The sequence below is a fragment of the Caloenas nicobarica genome, chromosome 2, assembly GCF_036013445.1.
Source record: "Caloenas nicobarica isolate bCalNic1 chromosome 2, bCalNic1.hap1, whole genome shotgun sequence".
NCBI lineage: Eukaryota > Metazoa > Chordata > Aves > Columbiformes > Columbidae > Caloenas > Caloenas nicobarica.
In genome coordinates, this window is record NC_088246.1 from 157,716,986 (window position 1) to 157,740,438 (window position 23,453).

A 23,453-nucleotide genomic window follows, 5' to 3' on the forward strand; every position below is an offset into this window, starting at 1 on the left:
ACTAATAATTTTGTTACAAGAGGTGGGATCTTTTTAATTGGGCCACAAATTCTAAAACTATGAAAGAGATTGAATCTAATATTACAAATTGTAAAGAAAGGAAAAAAAGTGGCTTGATATTTTAAAAATGCATGGGAAAGCACGGAAGTAGAATGTTGCTAACACAGCTGAGACCAAATTTACATGAGGGCTGGATGCATGCGCCATATATAATCATTTCAGAAAACCAAACACCTACAAGTCTGTGTTGTAAAGTAACATTCTTATCTGAGTGAAGCAGATCTAAGCAGGACAAACTACAGAAAAAGGATGATGGTGTGAGCCAAAATAAAGTTCAGATCCTGATTCAAAAGGGCCTCTGCCCAATTGCCCCACATCTGAGCCTGAACAAAGAACAAAATCATTAATTTAGTTTGCTATGGCTGAGAATGATGGCAGCAATTAGACACCTCCACCTCACCACTGCAGTCCTGTATTCCTCGGGCTGAGCAACAAATATTTAGAGAACATCATCTTGGCTCTCCATTAGGTGGAATAACGTACTAAAGAAGTTACTCAGTCAAATAAAGTGTTTATTTCAGGTATCCTGGGGAGTTCTGCAACAGTCAATCATCTCCACAGTCACCACAGGGTGCATGAAGTGGCTGATCCAAGATCATTTTGCTTTCAAAGTGAGCTTAAAAAAACAAACAAACAAAAGAAACCCACCAAAAAAATCCCGCATCACAAATTAAAGAAATACCTTTACCACACTACAAACTTATCATAATGAATTACCCTCATAAAAATCCCAACAGGTTACCTGCAATCAAGAACAGAAAAATGAAGAAAGAATATTAGCACCCTTAATTCTATTTCTTTTCCTCAGAGCACAGACATTCGGCAGTTTCTATTCCTATATGATATGTAGCAACACACACTGCATTGACCATAAGAGAAACCTGAACAACCAGAACTATGACCTCAGGGGAAACAAATACGCTGAATGTATTAGGCCAGATTTCACACAAAGACTCCATCCCTTTCCTTACGTGCCCAATGTATTCCTTCTCCAGATTTATCAAAAAGTTTTGATGATACAAACTTAATGGGTTTAATATGTAACTCAACACTGCTGTCCACAGTATACTTCTCATTTCATAGTTTCAGCTATTTATCTTTCTCTTTTGGTCCCTCTTAGAGGAATCTTGCCTCATTCCTGGTAAAGAGCTACTATGAAATTAGATTTTTAATCTGAGGTAGATTCTTGGAGATACTTAATTAGAAACTATTAAAACAAATCACTTTAAATATTATACAGCTACCTCTACATGACATGCCTCGATGTTAGCCTGGAAAGTCTTCCAGTTCCTAATTTGGACCCACAGTCTGTCTTGTCTTCTCTCTGGTCCAGGATGACAGAGTTGTCTGCAGAAAATGACCTCTTGCTTTTTAAAAGCATCCTTAAGATTCAGATGATCCTCCAGTCTGGAAGACACAAAGTTCAGACTAGTGAATATAAAATAATTGGTCTGATCACCTCTTAAAAGAGAGTGGAAGACAGAAGCAGGAGAGCAAAAAAACCCAACCTCTAATACTTGACAAGAAAGAGAAACAAAGAATACATTTAATAGATGTTCTTTGCAGTAGTATCAGAGGATACACACCAATAAATCAGTCTTTATTTCCAGCAGCAAACTTCCCAAAGTGTTGAAGCCCTCCGTGTCTGCCGACCCAAACATGGCCAAACATGAACGGAAAAACCTCCCTGAAAAGATGGAAACCAAAAATGCCATATAAATACACCTTTTGTTAAGCTATTTTTTTTGTGGTTTTGAGTGGCTATCAATTGAGTCTGCTGTCGCAGACTCTTTATCAATGACACATTTAGCACACTCCACTTAATGATTTCTCACTCACATTTGCAATGGTAATTCTCTGGTGATACCAGCTGCCAACAATAGTTCTCTGTGACACTATAATTGAAACAAGCTGAGAACTGCAAGGAGACATTCAGACCATGGAGCCCCTTCGCTCACCTGTCTGTTAACAGCAGCAGCCCAACAATTAATTCTACACCCTATTAGTATATTGTTGGAGAAGCTGGTAAGGGCCAGGACACCAAGAGATCTACAGGCAACACAGGACAAATGTTCCCATTTTAATGGTAATCCTGTGCGAACGCATTCCAGTCCACGCAAATTAGTATAGCTGCAAATATGACAAATCCTGGCATTCTCATGCTGTTAATTTTGATAAGCAGAGTCTGGAGATTGTTACTGCAGCCTTTGTGGAAGTCAGTGTCCCAGCAACATCTTTCCTCTACTGCACAGAGTGAGCTCGGCTCCTCCATTGCAATTAATCCTGAAAGATATCAGACTGAGAAGTGATCCGTACACCAGCATCAATCCTAACCTTGCTCCCAGAGCACATCACATTTTTAAAAATTACTTCAAAGAAAATAAGCTCGACCCAGTTAACATGCAAGTCACAAACATCAGATAAGTGCATGGCACTCGGTTTTACAAAGCATCTTTGTCACTATGCACAAGTTAAAAAAAAAAAAAGGTTAAATATTTGTTTTGCAATAATACTCAAAAGACCCATTCTTTTAAGTATAAATATACAGCCCGCTTTCACAAAGGAAACGGTCCACACAAAACCAGCATGTGATCATGGCATCCACTTCTGGATCAACAATATCAAAACCAAAACAAAAACCATACAACGTAAATACCAAACACCTTTCAACTACTCTCAGAACTATTATGTCTATTTAAAAAGCAGATTTCACCAAGTTCTTTTCAGAAAATAATTTTCAGGATTTACTGACAGTAACTGGAAACAGACATAATGCACTGGCAAAACAGTTCCTTCTGAAAACATTATTCCATATTCCTAAATCAACCTTACATAGGATTTGACAAACTTACTTAAAACATTATTACTTTCATAGTCTCTCTCTCTCAAACACCATTGCCTCTAGAATCAAGCCACCTCCTTCAATAATTTATAACACAACAAGAATTAAAATAGACTTTCCTAGTCTGTAAATACGCCAGGAGTGTATCTGACAAATTTGAGTCATGTTTTCCTACTTGGAGAAACATAACATCTAGTTTTTGGACTACAATAAGACGATGAGACACTCTTTTTTGGAAAAGACACAAGCAACTTTTTTTCTAAATCATGAAATTAATATTTGATTCTCATACCAACTGTTAAAAACTTTTCTTACCAAGTACCAAATGCTTTAGTCTACTTCTACTGTATTCTACATGGAATTACCAGTATAACCTAGAAAACATGCCATGACATTCACAGAAGGTTCCTGACAAGTAAAAAAACCACCATAAAAGATGTGTAGATGAGGTTCTTAGGGACATGGTTTAGTGGCAGTATTAGGTTAATGGTTGGACTTGATGATCTTGAGGGTCTCTTCCAACCAAAATGATTTTATGATTCACACCCATGTCTGAGAAAGTCAAAAGAGGAGGTACAGAATACCACCAAATTCTGGAAGGCACATGGAACACATCCATTTAGATTTCATTTTTCAAGATGTAGAGAAAAAGATAGTAATTAACAGCTAAAGAGTTATCAAAGGCAGCAGGTACCCAACCAACCTTACATAAAGAGCTGGGGGGCTATTTTGGTGAAAGCTGAATGGTACTTTGACTTCAGGACAGCTTTAGAGACAGTCTCTCACCCCAGCCTCACCTGGGAGCTGAGGAAATATAACAAGGGCAAGTGCAGAGTCTTGCATCTGGGCAGGAACAACCCCAGGTTCCAGTATAAGTTGGGGAACGACCTGTTAGAGAGCAGTGTAGGGGAAAGGGAGCTGAGGGTCCTGGTGGACAGCAGGATGACCATGAGCCAGCACTGGGCCCCTGTGGCCAGGAAGGCCAATGGCATCCCGGGGTGTATTAGAAGGGGGGTGGTCAGTAGGTCGAGAGAGGTTCTCCTTCCCCTCTACTCTGCCCTGGTGAGACCTCATCTGGAATATTGTGTCCAGTTCTGGGCCCCTCAGTTCCAGAAGGACAGGGAACTGCTAGAGAAAGTCCAGCGCAGCCACGAAGATGACGGGAGTAGAGCATCCCCCGTATGAGGAAAGGCTGAGGGAGCTGGGGCTCTTTAGCTTGGAGAAGAGGAGACTGAGGGGTGACCTCAGGAATGTTTATAAATATATAAAGGGTGGGTGTCATGAGGATGGAGCCAGGCTCTTCTCGGTGACAACCAATGATAGGACAAGGGGCAATGGGTACAAAGTGGAACACAGGAGGATCCACTCAAATATGAGAAGAAACTTCTTCACAGTGAGGGTGACAGACCACTTGGACAGGCTGCCCAGGGGGGTTGTGGAGTCTCCTTCTCTGCAGACATTCAAACCCACCTGGACACCTTCCTGTGTAACCTCGTCTGGGTGTTCCTGCTCTGGTGGGGTGGTTGGACAAAATGATCTTTCGAGGTCCCTTCCAACCCCTAACATTCTATTATTCTGAGGAAGCCCAAGCTCAACATACAGCACAGAAGCCAAGCTGGGTTCCTGACTTATGCGGCTGCAAACGATGGCTGAAGGTCCAGCTGGCAAGGACCCCAGGGGCCAGCACAGGGCAAGAAGAGGGGCCGACACAGTGAATGGCAGCACTTCTACCAACAGAGAGACCATGATAAACCCGAGGATAAGGCCAAAAGAAACCTCATTGGGATGAAGAAGGAAAGACTCAGAGCTCTGCACCCCAGGCAGAAGAACCTCCTGCACCAGCACAGGCTGGGGAGAGCTGGCTGAGGAACAGCCCTGCTGGAAAGGGCCCAGGGGCTGGGGCAGAAGCGGCTGAACCAGGAGCCAGCGTCTCACTGTGGAGAAGGCAAAGCCCAGAGAGAACTGCAGGTGAGGGTGTCAGCCCTGCTCTGCCTGCCGCTGGCAAGGACACTCTGCAGACACAAGAGCAATGGACACAAAAGGCAGCAGGGAAAATTCAGGTTGGATATGATGACAAACTTTTTTCACTAGGAGGGTGGTGAAGCCCAGGAACAGGCTTCCCAGAGAGGCCGTGGATTCTCTGTCCTTGGAGGTTTTCATGGCTTCATAGGACAAAGCCACAGCTGACCCCACCAAGTGCTGGTTAGAGCCCTGCTTTGGACAAGTGGATAGACCAGAGACCTCCAGAAGTCCCATCTGACCATACTTAGAACTCCATGATCTCATTAATTCCTGTGATATGCTTCCAGCAACTGTAGCCTTGCTTAAATAGTCATCCTCAGACATGAAGTCAGTCAGTCTTTGGAAAAAGTATTATCCATAGATGACATGAGTACTGACTTTGCTATAAATACCCAGGTGTTATCAATAGACTACAGTGCTAGCAGCTCCAACAGTTCTGGAAGCACAAATATTTAATGTTAAAACTACTTTAACCAGATGGTGCCAAATAATCTATAGAGAAAATAGAAATTGCATACCTAAGCCTACTGAATTTAAATATGCTGCCAAACACCATCCCAGGGTCACCTTTGTAGATCACTCAATGTTCTTCCAGAAAAAAAAACACCTTCGAGATTATAATTTTATGCCAGTATCTTTAAGAACAGAAAATATCAAAGATATTTTCACTTTGCTTGCTTGTAGAAGCTCCCTCAAATTTGAAAAACGCAGTAGAATGTTTCCCACAAGACATAATTTTGAACATTAAATTTTTAAAATGTCACTCTTAAGCCATACACAAGGATGCCTTACATTTAAAGACACACTACAGATTTTTAGAGTCTCCATTTTTCCCTAACGAGTCTCAATTCTATTTCCTCACAGTGTTAAATACGGCTTTTCAAATCACAATAAACTAAATATAGAAGATGGACAATATGACCCAAGCTGTTTCTTTTATCACACCACAAATGCAGAGCTTTAATGATAATGACAATTAAACCAATTACAGTAAACAAACAGTTTGGAAGTAATTCAGGAATAGGACTGGTTCCTGCAACTCACTTCTAGGGCCACACAGATTAAGCAACAATTCAATGCAATAGATAAAACAGCTTGGTGAAGGGGAAACCTGTGTTATTCACCTGACATTATAATCCTGCTTTTTGGGTACTTTTCGACCAGTGAACCTTGAATTATCTCATGATGTCACCCAAGTTTCAAAATAAGAAAGGCACTCAGTTTAATCACTAAGACTAGTAGCTAAAATGAACTCTCTCTTGCTTGCATTGACTGGTGATATATTCCAGGAGGTCTTGCTTCAAAATTAGCTCTCGTCGTACCTATGGTTTAAATAGTCTTAAAGAAAATGCGTTAGCTCAATCCAGAAGCACGCCTTTCTGTTTTGTTTGATCCAAAAGAAGTTGACTTGCATGTTCCACAAGAACTGCAGAATGGTAATTGGAGAACATCAGAACAGTCACGTCAAAATTGCATTCCTGAACCCGATTAAAACATGAATGTAATTCACTATGTGACTTTTCAACTGCTGTGCAAGTTGAATCAGTTTAGCGAGATGTCTGCTGAGTGCCAAAGTAAAGTAAATGGCAGAAGAAGCACATACGGCAGGAAATCCTTTCTAAAGCTTTAAGCCATTAGATAATTCCGCAATACAAATTAGAATAATATTCCAATGTGGTTTCATTTGGCAACAAATTTTCTAAAAGAGATGGAAATCTACAGGTCCATTTTGGAGTTCATATCAATGTTCACAATGTCAAGAAATATCCTAAACCTGCATTGCCAAATACTATCCAGGCAGAGCTACTTCTACTATTTGGAGAGCCCTGCTCTGAGCAGGATTTCAAAGTATTTTGTAGGATCTGCTACAAATTATTCCTACATTCAGTCTTGGCAAAGTACTCTCTCAAAGAGAATTATTCAAGATTCATCTTCTCTGTTTTTCAGATGAAACCAACTAACCAAAAAAATAACCTATTTCTTAGGGGAAAATACAGAATCAGCAGCCAAGAATACCATTATCCAGCCTATAGTCATAGGTGTTCTGAAGATAACACCACACAGTTTTTCCAAAGTTAATCCTGAAGCAATTTTTATTAGCTGCATTTTAAGTCACAGAACCTAAGCACCTAAACTTTATGCACGTTTGTAAAATACAGAGCAATGCATGAATGCAAGAATTACATGCAGCTGAGATAGAAAACAACTGTGCAACAAGATCATCATTTTGTGCAATTTAGTATTGCTTTATAATTATCTTAATGAGGGAGGCTGTTGCACAATGACCACGCCGAAAACATGAATACTCACAGCACAGAGCCTGACTTCTGGTGCACTTTCAGGATAGTTTAAACTGAACATGGTAACAGCATGGTGGCAGAAGAGAAGTCCTGCTCTCTGTCATCCAGCTGAGGGATTCCTGCTTTCTCCACTGTTACAGGAATTTTAAAATTTCATGATGCAAGTTACTTGGACAACCACTGTATTAGCTGCAAACTTACACTGGGGGAAAAAAAAAAAAAGGAAAAATATTAGTTTTCTGCTACAGAAGGTAGCTGGTCTCAGTTGCTGGGTGGCAGTACAATCCTTAGCAGTGACAGGACAAAGGTGTTCTAGAGGGCAGGACTGGCTATTTTGGTGGCAATATAGTGTTAAATCAATATAGGTAAATTGTTTAACCACAATAGGAACCCTTCCCCACCACCCCCTCAAAAAAAGAGAGGAAGCTGCACATCTCATAAAGACACAGCAAACAGCAAAAAAAGGAATTTGGCAACACCATGCTCCCTTAAAGGTTGTATCAACTTTATAAGCGTTCGGATGTAGCTTCAATACTTCCATGCCTTGCAACAAGAAACTAACATTTGAATGAAACAGCAGAGGAATATCAATTGGCTTTCACTCTCAATATCAAAGTTCACCCCAACTGCAGACTCCACCTCCTCGTAAATCAACTGAGCGGGATGCACTTTTTCAAATGAAGGAGGGAGTCACAAGTCTGTCTGTCTTTACCAACACCCCACCTGCTGGTACATGGACAGTCCAGAAGGCATCCTGACCTTGGAGAGGCAAGGACAAACCAAAGGAATGCAACAACAAACAAAAATGTTTCTGAGTAGACAGAGGCATCTCAAGCACTTAAGGCAAAACCTCCCTTGAAGAACTTGGCAGTATAATACATTTCTGAATGCTAATATTCCCCAAAAACATTTGTGAAAACCTCTAACCAAGGATGTGGTTCAATCCTCCTTTGGTGTCTGGCTGGCTACTAACACATCAACGTAACTCACTTCATGAGGTCAAGAGTACAGCTCTGCAGAACAGTTTGCATGGGAGATGCAAGCCAAGCCCAACAGTGCAGCTCCCACACAAAAGCACCAGTTAAGTCTGGAGTTTCTACACTATACATTTGATTTTATCAGGATTTTAAAGTGAACTTCAGTAGAACCCAAAATAAAATCTCATTAAAACCAGGCATCTCCGCAAAACAAGCTAAAAAATAAAAAGCTGCCCATCTCATTTCACCACATTTACAGATGTGTTTACAAAAATTAAAAAAAAAAATTAGCAAATGCATGGCTCTTCACAGGAATCCTGCCATACTCACTTCATAAAACAGATTATGTTCCCTGAAAGAGGTTTGGAGAGCAAGGATGCTACAGTCCTTATTGCTGATTTCACCTGTTGAAAGAGCTGAATGATATCTTAATTCAGCTTTCCACAAGGGCTATGAGCTGTTTCAATTGCTTTTTTATAAGCCAAAGAAACCACCACAGGCAACTGAAGAAAACTCTCAGAGTGTTTGAAGATTGGCTTAATTTGTAAATCAGCTCTTTTCCTCAACCTCTTCTATGTCGTTTATCTGTAAGTGAGGGACAAGTTACCGAAAACACTTTTTACAAATACCCACTACTTTTATTCTTTATCTGAGTGACCAACTGCCAATTCTCAGTGAACTTCCTTAACAGTCAGTTTTGCAGAACTGTTATATCTCCGAGGTCAGTCGAGACCATTTAGTTCAACAGTAATGTTGTAAAAACATCAAGAAATTCCTCTAAGTAATCAATTCAAATAAAAAATAAATCAATGTAATGTGCATCAGCTATAGCATTTCTAAAACAAATATGTTCTGTGAAAATAGTTAAATAAAAGTAAACGTGTACAATGGGACCAATGAAGGTACACTTAAGGAAATACTCCAAATACGGGCTTCCAGTCATTGTATAAAATATACTTAAGCACCGATAACAGACCAAAACTCACCACAAGAAGTCAGCTGCCTTAGGCTCCACTTAAAACGCAAGAAAAAGCATCATAGTTGGCTCTATTTGTCAAACTCCGTAAGCAAATGAAATCTCACAAGTAATCTTTCAAATTCCAACTTAACTACAATACTATTTAAAAGCAGAACTCCTCAAATTAATTATATTCTCCAACTTAAAGCAGTAGCTTAAAAGACAGGAAACATCATGGTGTTATCAATAGCCTGTACACCACAGTGCTTCAATGTCCAATGATCTGTTCCAATTAATTGCATGTTATAAACTGTCTAAACTATTAAGGAAAATTCTGCAATAGTACATTTCTACTGTACCAATAAATTGACAGAAAACCAGTATTCACCTTTTCATTTAAGGCACGTGACTAGAAAAACATTCCCCTTTTCATAAAAAGAAAACTCATGAATGATTAACAGTCTTTGAGAATTGCAGCAGAGGTCTGGTTTTATTGGGATACCTGGTATTCTTAGGAGAAATTTAGAAGTAATAATGCACATAGCAGCAATTCAAGCTGTGTAAAGGTCTTGTTTCTTAATTTAGATATAGCCAATAAGTATTATGAACTACAACAATAAGGAACTTGACACTGAATTTATGTTGCGTAAGAAAGAGCAACACATAAATCAGTACTTCTCCCTGATATTGTAGTGTGCAACTTCACGTCAACATGCAGAATCACAAATTCAATCAGATTGTTAGAACCAAGGAATGTTTCAGTACATGGATTCCTTTTAATTTCCTGAGATTTTACAGCTTCTAGTTAATATTTGGCACAGCCTGACTTTTAACTGAACCACCAGCTTAGCAGTTCCCGATCCAACTAATGTGCTTATCACAAGTCATTTAGTCAGCATATCCAAAGTGAAAAAAACCTCACTGTAAAATTTTAATTAGGTTTTTGAACTCAAAGCAGTCATACCTTTGAAATCAAATGAAAAATACAATGACCAATCAATCATGCCTAACCACATAATATCTGAGGATATCAACTACTACATTTATTTCGTAATTAATAGTATTAAAAGCACTGCATCACAAGTGGTAATTGGAAAAAAATCAGATAGACAAGAGCCAAAGTAGACAGATATGCATTTTAAGTAAAGAAAATATTGCAAGTTTCCTTGTTAAAGAACCTGCCTTGTATCACAACTGATTCAAGTTCTGAACACGGCAAGCTCTGTTTAGAGTATTCTTTTCTGCTATAAAGGCTATAGATCCAGCATACCAATCTTCATAAAGCTCTGAAAGTCACCTTAACCTCCCTTGATATTTCATTGAAACACTCTCTTGACATATTGAGAACAAGATGAGGGACAGGTTGCAGAAGTAGCTTCCCCGATACCAGAACAGTCCCAATGTTCCAGTGACCTGAAAGTGCCTGAACCCATCAGCAGACGGCTTAGTGATCCAGTCAAGGGGACGTGAAAATGAAGATGTCCTGGACCTACAGGGAGATCAGAGTTGGGCTCACAGAACCATCATCAAGAAAAACATTATGGAAAACACTGCCTTCGTCTTATTGGGATAAAGTATACACCTGTCAAACTAATATTAAAAATCAGTTAGCTGTAGTATTTCTTGTCTTAACCTAATTTAATGGAAAAAGTGTTTACTTATCCTTCTAGAAGTGAGCAGAATATTGATTACTCTTAAGTTAAAGTTTTACTGGTAAAGTTTACTGAACAATAAATTAAGATAAACAAAACTCCAAAAGAAGTAGATTGAGGGGCAATGATGAGAAAGAATATTTATTTACCAGGACGATTTGTATATAATCAGATCATTTAGTTACAAAGCTTATCAACAGTGCTAATAATACATCACATGGTCTATAAAAAGCTAAAGATACTCTCAGAAAACAATAGGTTAACAAAACACACTACACTAAGCATATGAGTATGTTGTAAGAATGTATGTTAAAATAACGACGCACATCAAATATGGACCAGTCAGCCAGCAGAATGAATTTGGACAAAAAGAAAGACCAACAGCCTTTAAGCACAAAGGTTCCCATCTCCAGGAAGAGCTTTTGTAGACCCAGCCAGAGCACTTTTAAGGATGAGGCAAAAGAAAGGAAGATGTGATGGAAACCTCATAGCATTTTTAACTTAAAATACTTAACCTATGCTACCACTGATGAGAGACTATTGCTAGGAGTCCAACAGCTGAGGCATGCCCCAGAAATTCCAGGTAACAGCAGCTAGACAGGTCACCATCTGCTTAAACCAGAACAGAGTTTTCAGTCTCTTCTATTTTACCCTTTTGTTTCCAATTTCTATCTTAGTAAATACCCCTGCCCTCTATTATACTATTCTGCTTGCCTGGTACTGAGGATATTGGCAAAGGGGACAGTTTGGTGAAGGTTTCAAAAAAGAAAAAGTCCTCTGTGCCAGCAGCCCCGAGCGGTCTGTACCCTGGGATATAAGCTTAGGAAGTTCATGCACATTTTCTGCCAAGCTGCAGAGGGTCAGCAGTGCATCTTCTGTTGCCAAGCATCAGCTTTGGGAAACAGCACTTTCCAGAAGGCACAAATTTGAGCCTTTTCTGTAGGTTATCAACAGTATACAACATACCTCACACCACTCACCCAAAACTGCAGACTCGTGATTTCTGCATATAGAAGCCCTCGGTGCACTGAGCACTCTAAATGATGAACTGAGCACTTCAAGATAATTCACAGAAAAGAGCTCTGTCTTCAGGAACATTTAGGAACGCTTTGAACGTCAGAAGAACGCCAACTCTGCATTCGGCTGAACCATGCTGGATCTGCAGTGAAAACAATGAAGTGAATAAAGAAAGTCCTCTGAGGCTCATCTGGAATTTTATTATATTCATTTTAAGCCTCCGATGTTCATTCTCCACACAGCTCTTACATGGCAAAAGATTTGGACTTATTTCTGTATAAAATGCCCGCATTCTTACAAATTCCACTAATACCACTTTGGTATCTAACACTGTGTTGATGCAGTGTGAAACACGGGAATTAAACAGCCTTCTAGGAGTTCGGCCTCCTCATTCCCACAGGATTCAACATGCCCTCAAACATGAAACAACCTTATCTAGGGCACTTCTTCTGAATATTTTAATATTTTTTCCTTTATCTTTCTAACCATTTCTGCAGAAATACAGACCTAGTTTTCTCAGCCTTCTTGTGCTGTTAAAACTCTTTACTTGTATAGTTCAGACTGAGGCATCCTAAGAAGACAGTATAGAAGGAGCAAACTAATATTACTGAGGGGTAACTTCGGGCGAAGAAAACTTATCTGTTCTAAATAAATTTTAAACTGCAAGGTGAGCTGTGCTGCTTCTCATTAAGTGCCAGCTCAAAGATCTGCCTCTTTATTGGGTAGTAGGGCATTGTCCAGTTACACCAGTTCACTGCCGTTCTAACTTATGGAATTCCCTAAAGAAGAAAAAAGCAGCAACATTTTGAAGTAGATATAAACAGGAAAGGCTGTGATTGCTATTGTATTGACAAAGTTACCGACAGGCAGATCAAGAGGATCTAAAACTCTCTTCCATGTGTATGTCTTATTATTATTATTATTATAAATTGATATTATAATCTTTTTGAAGCAAGAAACAGCAGGGGAGGATTTCTTCTGTTTCCTTTTTTTTTTTGTATAATCCTTAGCATTGTGCTACGTGTTACAGCATCTATCATTCACCAGTACAACCACTCCTTTGTTCTTCTTTACCTTCTTCACTCTAACGGTGCCTCAAAGCAACAATCTGGAAAGGATTCCCGAGCCAGGCAACAAACAGTTAGGCTAGACAGCTACCCAAAAAGTTTTCAAACAAACTAGATAAAATAAACTATGTAAACAAATTATCACAAATACCTCTTGCAATCCTCTAGATCTTTTCAGAAAAAAAAAAATTATCGTCATGCAGCACATCCATATTGTCCAGGCACTAAGAGTTTAGCTCATTTTAGTATTATTCCATATTATGCACATCAAACGTAGATCTGAATAAACTTGCTGGCCAAGCCTATAAAACTGAACAGTTTTGTGTTGTGTTTTTTTTTTTTTTTTTTTTTTTTAAGGTTTTCCAGTCCAGACAGTTGCAAAAGTACTATCTACTCATCCCTGAAGCTCCCTCTGACAATGGCAGGCATGCTTCCACCATTATATATGCTTCCAGATGCACCATTTTTACTTCTCTGTTCCTTATATCACAACATGAAAAATCCCTATCACGTTAACTAAACCAAAAATACAAGCAGCGTGCAAACAGCACTCACCCAATCTATTCGGCTTGCTCTCAATCTGATTATTCACCTGTTTTGTAGTGACTGCCATCTGCCCACTCCTCCTCCTGTCTCTGGCGCAGACTTTGTGCCACCTCATAAGCCTTTGTCTTTTTTTTTTTTTTCCCTCTTCTTTCTTTCTTTCTTTCTTAGCACCTTCCTGCACACTTCTTCCAGGTCACTGATACATACAGTGAATAAACTTAATGCAAGATCACTCCCTGGGGCTTCCCAGTCATTACATTTCAAATTGACTCCAATGGACAGAAGGTTTTGCTACCTAACACTCAAAGAAACCTATATACTTATTTCCTATCTTTAGATACATTTATATGCATATAAGGTTTGCAGATAAAGTATACATATGTGTATATACATATATTGACATAGATATTTAAGACAGGAAATAGATTCAAGACCAAATCAGCCACTACTCACACTTATTTTCCCATTTAAACTGCAGCATGAGCACTAATCACCAGTAGATACATACAAGAGCAGACATGCAGGTATTTTTGTTTTAGGCAAACAATCCACTGCCTCATAGAAACTAGCAGTTGTCTCTATTAACTCTACGGCTGTTATAGCCAAATCTTATCATGTGTTGAAAAGGACACTGGGATTAATTATGTAGTTCCAATCTGGCCCTTCTACTAGTATCAGGAATGTCCGTTTCGTAAGTCGTACATGGCAGTCACTTAAAACTCCATCTGGCTTTTTTTATTTACACCAGGAACTTCCGTGCTAAGAGTTCATGAATATATTCACTGCATTGATTCTTTTTTTTTTTTAATTTCCTCCAGAAAAAAATAAAGCTTTCAACAAAACACTTAAGCAAAAATGAATCTGTAAATGCCTGTTGGCATTTGGAAATTTATAAAGTAACAAAGGAAGATTCCATGCTTCTTTAAATAAGGAGAATTTGTTCCTAAAAACATGTAAAAAATAAATCCAAAAGAGCTTTCACTTTACTCTGTCTGCCACTGACCTTTAGACCTGACACCCACTGCATCCTGTGGGAAACTTCTTCCAAGAGCCAACTTTCTTATAAATATTTTAGCAGATTTAAGCATCCAGACTACATCTGTCTGCATCTACAGAATGAAAAGGCTGTTGAACAATGATGACATATATGTAGACTTTCATATTCACATAAATATCTGTAAAGTAATAAAATATAAGGCAATTGAATCTTGAATGTGCTACATGGAGGTCCTTTTGAAGTTTCGTTTGTTTGTTTGTTTTTGTTTTTTTGTTGTTTTTGTTGTTGTTTTTGTTGTTTTGGGTTTTTTTACAATGACTACTCTTACAGCTGCTACAAGTCTCTACTAAAACATATATAACAGCATTCCTGTCCGTCTTCCTGCATATGGTTTTGAAAGATTTGCATATCTTCCAAAAATAACAAAAACGCTAAAAAAAAAAAAGCCCATGCATTCCTAGATTTGTGTGATAAAAGCAATAGTGATAATTCAATTCCCTGCTCGAAATGAAAATTCAAGTCCCTCTTAGATGTTTTGCCAATAAATCTCCTTAAACTCTGCAAGAACAGCTCACTTAGAGGAATTTTGTTTAGCTTTCAAGTGTCAAAGCACTGCACCTGTTCCTTTTCAGATAACCAGTCTCCTTGTCAAGTCTCATATTCCTCTTGTTTCTCCACTAGAATGAGAAATTGTTTCACACAGTATGGAACAGATCACTTGTGGAAAGTCACAGGAAAGATTTCTTCATTACTTCCACACCCAGATGCGCTTCTCTTCCACATCAACTCTTTGCCCCTTCTGTATATGGTTCCACTGCAGAGCTGTATGTCCTGTACAGTCACATACAGGACTGCACTACATCAGCACTCAGATCCAGCTGTTCAAAACAAGCTGTGGAGCCAGACAAGGACAGCCACGTTCACCAAGACAGGTAACCAGGAATTTGGCTCCCTCACACTGTTAGAGAACAAAAACAACTACAGTATAATTAAGAAACCTTTTGGTTCGTTTGTTTGTTTTTAACTGAAACATTATATACCGTTCAAAGAAGATGCCTGATTACTTAGAATTAAACTATAAACATTGTGTTACTGCAGGATTTTAGGCCAGCAGTTTTCAGCTAGATTTAGCAAGCAAGAAAAACAGAAGGAATGTTTTTGAAAGCTTATAATGGAGGGTTTGCTTCAATTTCACCCATCAAGTGACAGTATCTTCGTTAAGCATGACTAAGTGCTAACTACAAGAACAAGTATTTGAAGGCACAATTCCTCCTGAGGACCTTGTAATAAGAAGTGCATAGTAATAGTATATAAAAGCCTTTATTTTCCGGTCTTAATATCACTGAAGCTTCTGTTGAAACTTTAGTCCTTCCAGCCATCAAAACTGCATTAGTGGTCCAGCTATGCATGATACAGATCAAAGCTTCCGTCCCGTAAAACTGTGAGAGAGGGGGTTATCTCTAGAGCCACATAACTTCCCAGTGGTTACAGTTCCCATTACCAAAAGGAGCAGGAGGACCAGCTGCGTCTCGCTCCAAGTTATTCCTGTGATGTCTCCTAGGAGGTCAGTATTATGCTCCTGGCACAGATCTCTTCGGCACGCTGGTCAGAAATTTGCACGTAGACATTTGAGACAACAAGCAGCCGGTAACTACTCAGCTCTCGAAACCTACAGTAAGATAATGCCAATGAATTTCCATGCATGAGAACAGCAGGACAGGATGTACAGGGCAGGATTACATAAGGCACGAGGCGCTGCTGGGAACCCGCAACAGCAAGAGCATAAATGGCTCAGGAAAACGCTGATGTCACTCGTATACGTTTGGGTTGTGCTGGCCAAGTTTCTCAGATCCTAAAACCAGCCTTTCTAGCTGTTTTTTAAAACCTCACAGTTAGTTCTGTTTTAATGAGATCTTGAAAAATAACTTGTTTTCAAAAACTTGTGTTTCTTCCTGATATTAGGATGAGAGACAAAAATATAAAATCCAAGTAGACTCTATATTTAATGTAGCACTTACACGGAAAAATCTAAATAAAAACAGAAAATATAATGGAGAACTGGAAAAAACATGTAATTATGTACACACATATTTGTTCCTAATACTTACTGAAAAAACAGTTGAACCACAACCTATTTGTGTTAAAATATGACCTCTACAAACCTACAGAGACTTAGAGGAGTTACTGGGTGAGCCCTGCTTGTATAAATTAAAGATGTCTAAGGGTAGCTGTGAAACTAGGTATTTGATTTTTTCCAGGGCACCTACGTATTATAAATTAACAATGAATTGCTGTTATACCAGAGCAGCTTTCAATTTTGTTAAGAAAAAAGAAAAAAAAAACCAAACAAACAAGCAACAAAATCCTACCCTAACTGTGCTGTGCTTACCTCCTCCTCAACACATCAAAGCTTTCCTATTTAATGTTTAAACTGATTATGGAAGTTTCGTACTAACTTGAGTGGACAAGTGAGAAACTACAGATCAAATTGCTTTCAAAAAACCCTAAGATATCAGTTAAGCAGTGCTTGTGCTTCTTCCTGGTGTATTTCTTTTTTTTAATTAAAAAAAAATAGAAGGAGACAAATAATCTAACTGCACAAGTTAGTATAAAGCACAACAGTAAAGATGGAAAACTTAGCCACTCAGGTCAGTATTCACAGCTTTCACCAGTTATTGCAGTGGGTGTGCACCACTTCTGAGCAGCGTGTGAACCACAACAGGTAACTCCTTCACAGTTCTGGGACTCCTGTATCGAAGTCCTTCCTATGGCACACTTAGGAATTTGATTTTCTATAAAGAGCATCATATAAGACAAGAGGGAAAATACTGTTTGCAAAAGTGAACTACTCAGTTTACCTTTCATTACACACATAAGGAACTTATTGTCATTCCCTTTAGTATTTCCTTGCAAATACAGAGGCACCCTGAGATAGCACTGAGTTAACGCAACTACCCAACCCTGGCAGTACAACTAAATAGTGTCACAGAAAGTTACAAACCAACACCGTAAGTAATTTCTTCACCATATCATGTATATCAGAATGTCTGTCATCCAGTTCCCTACCAAAACACCAAACCTAACACCATATAGCTCAGAGATGCCAACTATCAGGGGTAATCAGCCACATTACAAATTCACAAGGTTTCCTTAACACTGGAAGAGGACACCAGCTTTGTTTTAGGCAAACTGGGCAAAAAAAACCCCAAAACAATACGCACTGTGGAATGGCAACCCTTTAAAAGTATATCAGAGCACACACTTCATAAAAACATGAAGTGTAAGATGACCACACAGTGCAAAACAACAGGTTATTAAACATCTTTTTAAGCAAGTGCCTGTTCCCATCAAAGTGCAGCTACTACAGGAAAATTCTGCAAGTGAAACACTCATATCCTGGCTACAGCCTCTGTTTCTGTAGTAGAAATAACACTGGTATCTATCTGTTATTACTCTAGCAGATAAGCATTTCACAGTCATTAGTGTATTTATTCACAGTACAGTTTTGGAAAGCACCACTAGTCCTGATTCATAAGCAAACAGAGGACTCGCGCGGAAAGACTGATCCAAGGTCACAGAGTAAATCTGTGGTAAAGTAAGAAACTTCACCTGGCCTTGCCTTCACGCAACTAAGTCTTTCTATTAATGAGTCATTTCTGCTCCTCTAAATTATTCTCTGAATATGAAAAGACAACAGACTGCCTGTGGCATTCAAACTCTGCATGCTAATAGCAGCTTCACTCCAGGGTTTTCTGAAAAATAACTAAAAAAAATCACGCCCAAGGGCCTTGTTCTATACTGTCACAGAATCCTATGTCAGCACTGGGGTGCTATGGACAAAAAGAGGATACGTGTATAAATATATAATTATGTAGTCTGCCTTGTTTGTGATCCAGCTCTCTCACTGAAGAAAAAACAACAGTCCTTGAATAGTTTCACTCACTTACACCGCAGACCACCGGGCAAGGGCAAAGTGCAGGGAGGAAGGGACAGCCAGCTCGGGAGACAAGTTATGCAAAGCTAGGGGCCAGGGCGGGGGGCAAAAGTCCCTACAGCCCACCGAAAAAAAACAACCAAAAAAAACCAACAAAAAACTTCTGTTCCCAGGTCAACGGGGTCACCGCGCGGTGAGGGGGGAGCAGGGGAGGACGGTCCCTGAGGGCGGCGTGGTGGGAAAGGGACCCCCTGAGGGGCTCGGGGCGGGGTGCGGGGCTCGGGGCGCCTCCCTCCCGGCCCGCACCGCGCAGCGGGCCCCCCCACAGGCTCCCCCACCGCCGGGGCCCGGGAGGCCGCAAATTCACCGCTACCCCTCCCCCCGCCCCTCGGGGGGCACGGGCGCTCCCCGCCTCCGCGCCACCGCCCCCGAGCCCCTTCCCCGCTGCAGGCCGCGGCCTGTCCCCCGCCCCAGCCGGGCGGCCCCGCTCCCCCGTACCTGTGAGAGGGGGGTGGCCGGCTCCGCCGCGGGGACCGCCAGAGCTGCCTCGCCAGGGCTGCCTCGCCCGGCCCGCTCGCAGCACCCCCCGCCGGCTGCCGCCGCCCTCGCTCGGCCGGCAGGTCCCGCGGAGCCGCCCGGCCCGGCCCAGCCCAACTCGGCCCCGGCCCCGGCGCGGCCGCGTCTCCCCCTTCGCCTTTAGTTTGACCTTTTCCGTGTCTCCGCTCGCCGTCCCCGACACACTTTGACGTCACTCCCATGGCAACCAATCCCCGCCCCCTTCCAGCCCCCGCTCTTCTCAACGGACGCACGCACGCAAACGCACGCGCGCACGCGCCGCGGGGGAGGGGCGGGGCCGCTTCCCTGGCGGCCAATGAGCGCGCCGGGGCGCTCCCGCCCTACCAGGCGGGTGGCGCGCGCCCCGAGCGTGCGGGGCTCAGTGCGCGGCGCGCGGCGCGCGTGGGGCACGCGGGGAATGGGTGCACGGGTCACACCGTGCGTGTGGTGCACGGGGTGCACGGGGTGCGCGGGGTGCACAGGTCACACCGTGCGTGTGGTGCACGGGGTGCACGGGGTGCACGGGGTGCACAGGTCACACCGTGCGTGTGGTGTACGGGGTGCACGGGGTGCACGGGGTGCACGGGGTGCACAGGTCACACCGTGCGTGTGGTGCACGGGGTGCACGGGGTGCACAGGTCACACCGTGCGTGTGGTGTACGGGGTGCACGGGGTGCACAGGTTGCACCGTGCGTGTGGTGTACGGGGTGCACGGGTCACACAGTGCGTGTGGTGTACGGGTTGCACGGGTCACACCGTGTGTGTGGTGTACGGGGTGCACGCGTTGCACCGAGCGGGGTGTGTGGTGTACGGGGTGCACAAGTTACACCGTGTGTGTGGTGTACGGGGTGCACAGGTCGCACCGTGCGTGTGGTGTACGGGGTGCACGGGTCGCACCGTGCGTGTGGTGTACGGGGTGCACGGGTTGCACCGTGCGTGTGGTGTACGGGGTGCACGGGTTGCACCGAGCGGGGTGTGTGGTGTACGGGGTGCACGGGTTGCACTGGCAGGGTGTGTGTAGTGTACGGGGTGCCCGGCGTACAGGCTGTGCGTGGTGCATGCGGTGCATGAGGTGTGGAATGTGTGTAATGCGAGGTCTGTGGGCCGCGGTGGGCGCTGTGTGTATGCACGGTGCACCGTGCACAGCATTTGCGTTGCACTGTACGCTGTGTTGCAAACACCACCAGTTCACAGAATCACAGAATGGTTGGGTTGGAAGGGACCTCTGGAGATCATCCAGTCCAACCCACCTGCTAAAGCAGGTTCACCAGAGCAGATCACACAGGAAGGTGTCCAGGCGGGTTTGAATGTCTCCAGAGAAGGAGACTCCACAGCCTCTCTGGGCAGCCTGTTCCAGGGCTCTGGCACCTCAAAGGAAAGAAGTTTCTCCTCATATTCAGATGGAACCTCCTGTGCTTCAGTCTGTGCCCGTTGCCCCTCATCCCGTCATTGGGCATCACTGAAGGGATTCTGGTCCATCCTCTTGACACCCACCCTGGAGATATTTACAAACATTGATGAGATCCCTCCTCAGCCTCTCTTCTCCAGGCTGAACAGACCCAGCTCTCCCAGTCTTTCTTTATAAGATGCTCCAGAGCCCTCATCATACTTGTAGCCCCAGTTCACCACTTTCACCCTGCAAACCCTGGAAATATTTGTCAGCGATAGAGGGTTGGTGGTGGAGTGTGCAGGAGAGCACATCAGCAGGAAAACCTACGTTCTCACAAGGGGGAGGTTGCAGTGGGAGCAGAGGTAGACGGGTGCGGAGCAGGAGCCGCAGTGATGCTGCTCGCGGGTGCTGTGGAGCCGAGGGCAGAGCAGCGTGTTACAGCAAAGGCCTCCGATCCCTCAGTGGAAGGACAAGGGTGAGAGAGGGAGGACGTGCTCTTTCACATTCCTCAGCAGACTCAATCCTTCCCTCTCCAGAGGGAGCAAGGAAATCTTAACACATGAGTTTAAATGCTGGCTTTTCTCTGCATACGCACACACGAGTTGAGCTAGTGCTGTCTCAGTTTCATAGAATCATAGAATGTCCTGAGCTGGAAGGGACCCACAAGGATCATCAAGCCCAACTCCTGTCCCTGCACAGGACAACCCCACAGGTCACCCCGTGTGTCTGAGGACGTTGTCCAGTCTCTGCTTGAACACTGTCAGGTTGGGGCCGTGACACCTCCCTGGGGAGCCTGTTCCAGTGTCCAGCACCCTCTGGGGGAAGAACCTTTTCCTCATGTCCAACCTGAACCTCCCCTGGCACATCTTCCTGCCATTCCCTGGGATTCTGCCATTGCCCAGCATTGGTTGCCTGCTCCTCTCCATCTCTTCTGTTCTTCCTTATCCTGCAGTGCTTCTGCATTCGCTGAGGATCCAGCTGCTTCCCCAGTCCGCAGCTTACAGCACGTTCCCATTGTTTGCGGAGCATATGGGCAACTGCATTTACTTTCCAAAAAATATTTGGCATAGATCTCATGTGTGTAATGTATATAACATATGGAAGGCTGCATATCTCAGTGTGCAATGTGTGCAGATTTTTTTTATGTATAAATACTTCGCTTCAAGCACTCTCAGCTGTGAAAAGGTTATGCACACACAGCATGCAACCTTCTGTGCAAGGCCCATGTAGCGGTCTTCTTTGAGTTTGTACTTTATTTCACCAAAGTTGCGTGCATTAACAACACGTTATGTATTGTAGGCTCCAAGTTGATATAAGTATGCAGGTATGATATTTAAACGCCCAATCAATTAGCAATTACACCGTGTCTTTCATCTACCTGACATGCAGAACACACTGTGTACTTTATATGTGCCACATATCTGTTATCTCTGAAAAATGACAGTTTCAAATTATTTTTAATCAGAAATATTCATTCAGAAATACAATTTAATATTAATCAGAAATATATATTGAGAGCTATTCACCAAACCCTTCCTAAAGGTGGATGAAAGGGCACAGATACAGTTTCCCTGCCTTTGAAATGCATGATACCTTTCTTCCAGAATATTAACAAACAAGTTTAAATCCTCTCACAGCAAGACCAGGATCTGCAGCGTGAATTCATACGTGGTCTGGGTCTTGCTCATTTGAAGAGATCTAATAGGGAAAGTATTTTAAAGAGAGCTTTTTAACTGTCACTGAATTTGTAACGTGGCTTATTTTTTATCAACGCAACTGGATTTAGTGTTGTATTACTGGCTGCCAGCAAAACGCTCGAATTTTGGTGACACTCGGAGCAGGAGCGTTCGGTGGAGCGTGGTGTGCGCTGGGTGAGGTGCTGACCTGCCTGGTGACGGTGACACCAGCCTGTCCTGGGGAGCCTGTGTGGGACCTGCTGGCTTCGCACAGCGGTTCTGGTGGGTCCCAGCTCTGCTGGACCTTGTGTTTTGATGGGTCTCTTTTTAATTCCAGTGTCCAAACCATGAACCTGACTGTGGCCAGCTTGCGGGGCTAAAAAAGGGATGAGTTTGGCCAGTCAGCAGCAACCAGGAGAGACCATATTCTAATGTACCAACCATCTGGGGCCGGTGGACCCTTAACCCTTAACCATGATGGGCTGCAAGATTAAGATGCCAGGACTTGGGCTTTTGTATTTGTAACACTGGAAAACCGCAGCATCTGTGTTAATGATCCCCCCCCTAAAAAATCCCTATTGAGTCAAATCAGGAGGAAGACTTTGAACAGTAAACTCTTCGAAAGGGTGTAAATAAATATGCCACCAGAGATGTATCAATAGAGAATCATAGAATCATAGAATCATTTTGGTTGAAGACACCCTCAAGATCACTGAGTCCAACCATTAACCTACACTGGCACTAAATTGTGTCTGTAAGGACCTCATCTACGTGTCTTTTAAACACCTCCAGGGATGGTGATGGTGATGTGACACCAGCGTGTCCCCAGGAAAGTAATTTTCTTCCTGCACATCTCCCGTTGCCCTCTAGTTTGGTGGGGACAGTCCTTCCTTTTCTTCCAGGGGTCAAACAGTGTAGTCAGTGCTTGCGTGTCATATATTGACGTAGGGAAATACACCCCTCAGCATGAGTAAATTCATGTCGAATCCACTTATTTGGCATTTTTATCTGTGAAGTCTCAAAAATGCCAAGATAAGCACGTAATGACTAATTGGGCGTGAGGAAGAGGAGATGGCGCAACAATGTAGGTGAGGGAGGAGATGGAGAAATCAGTCCTAAGGAGGGATCTGGCACTCGCGAGGCATGAGGGAGCCAGGGCTCATCGGTTCAAATATGATCTCCCAGGAAGGGAGAGGGGAAAAAAGAAGCTACGTCTCTCCTTCTAGCACAGACAATGCCGGGCTCCCGTGCCTGATTTCCATGAGAAAGGCCACTTGTGGCATTGACGTTCTGCGGCACCCGTGTCCCCAACGCAGACCTCCTCCTCAATGTGAGGCTGAAAGAAGAGGGGAGGAATAGAATAAACTCTGCTTTGCAAAAAGGGCCAGAGCTGCCAAAGAGGCCCATGGAAAACCGATTGTGCAATGAGGGAAAACAGCGAGAGAGGATCCCTGCTCATC

General features: G+C 42.7%; 1 long non-coding RNA gene across 1 annotated transcript; it reads right to left on the reverse strand.

Moving 5' to 3' along the window:
* Positions 1–636: 636 nt before the first annotated feature.
* On the reverse strand, positions 637–19,054 carry LOC135985648 (uncharacterized). The gene is made up of 7 exons (XR_010605795.1): positions 18,871–19,054; positions 15,940–16,107; positions 11,792–11,970; positions 7,235–7,426; positions 1,647–1,747; positions 1,305–1,467; positions 637–802 (listed from the first exon to the last, which is right to left on the reverse strand). It is a non-coding gene; the product is annotated as an uncharacterized LOC135985648 (long non-coding RNA).
* Between the last annotated feature and the right edge of the window lie 4,399 nt (positions 19,055–23,453).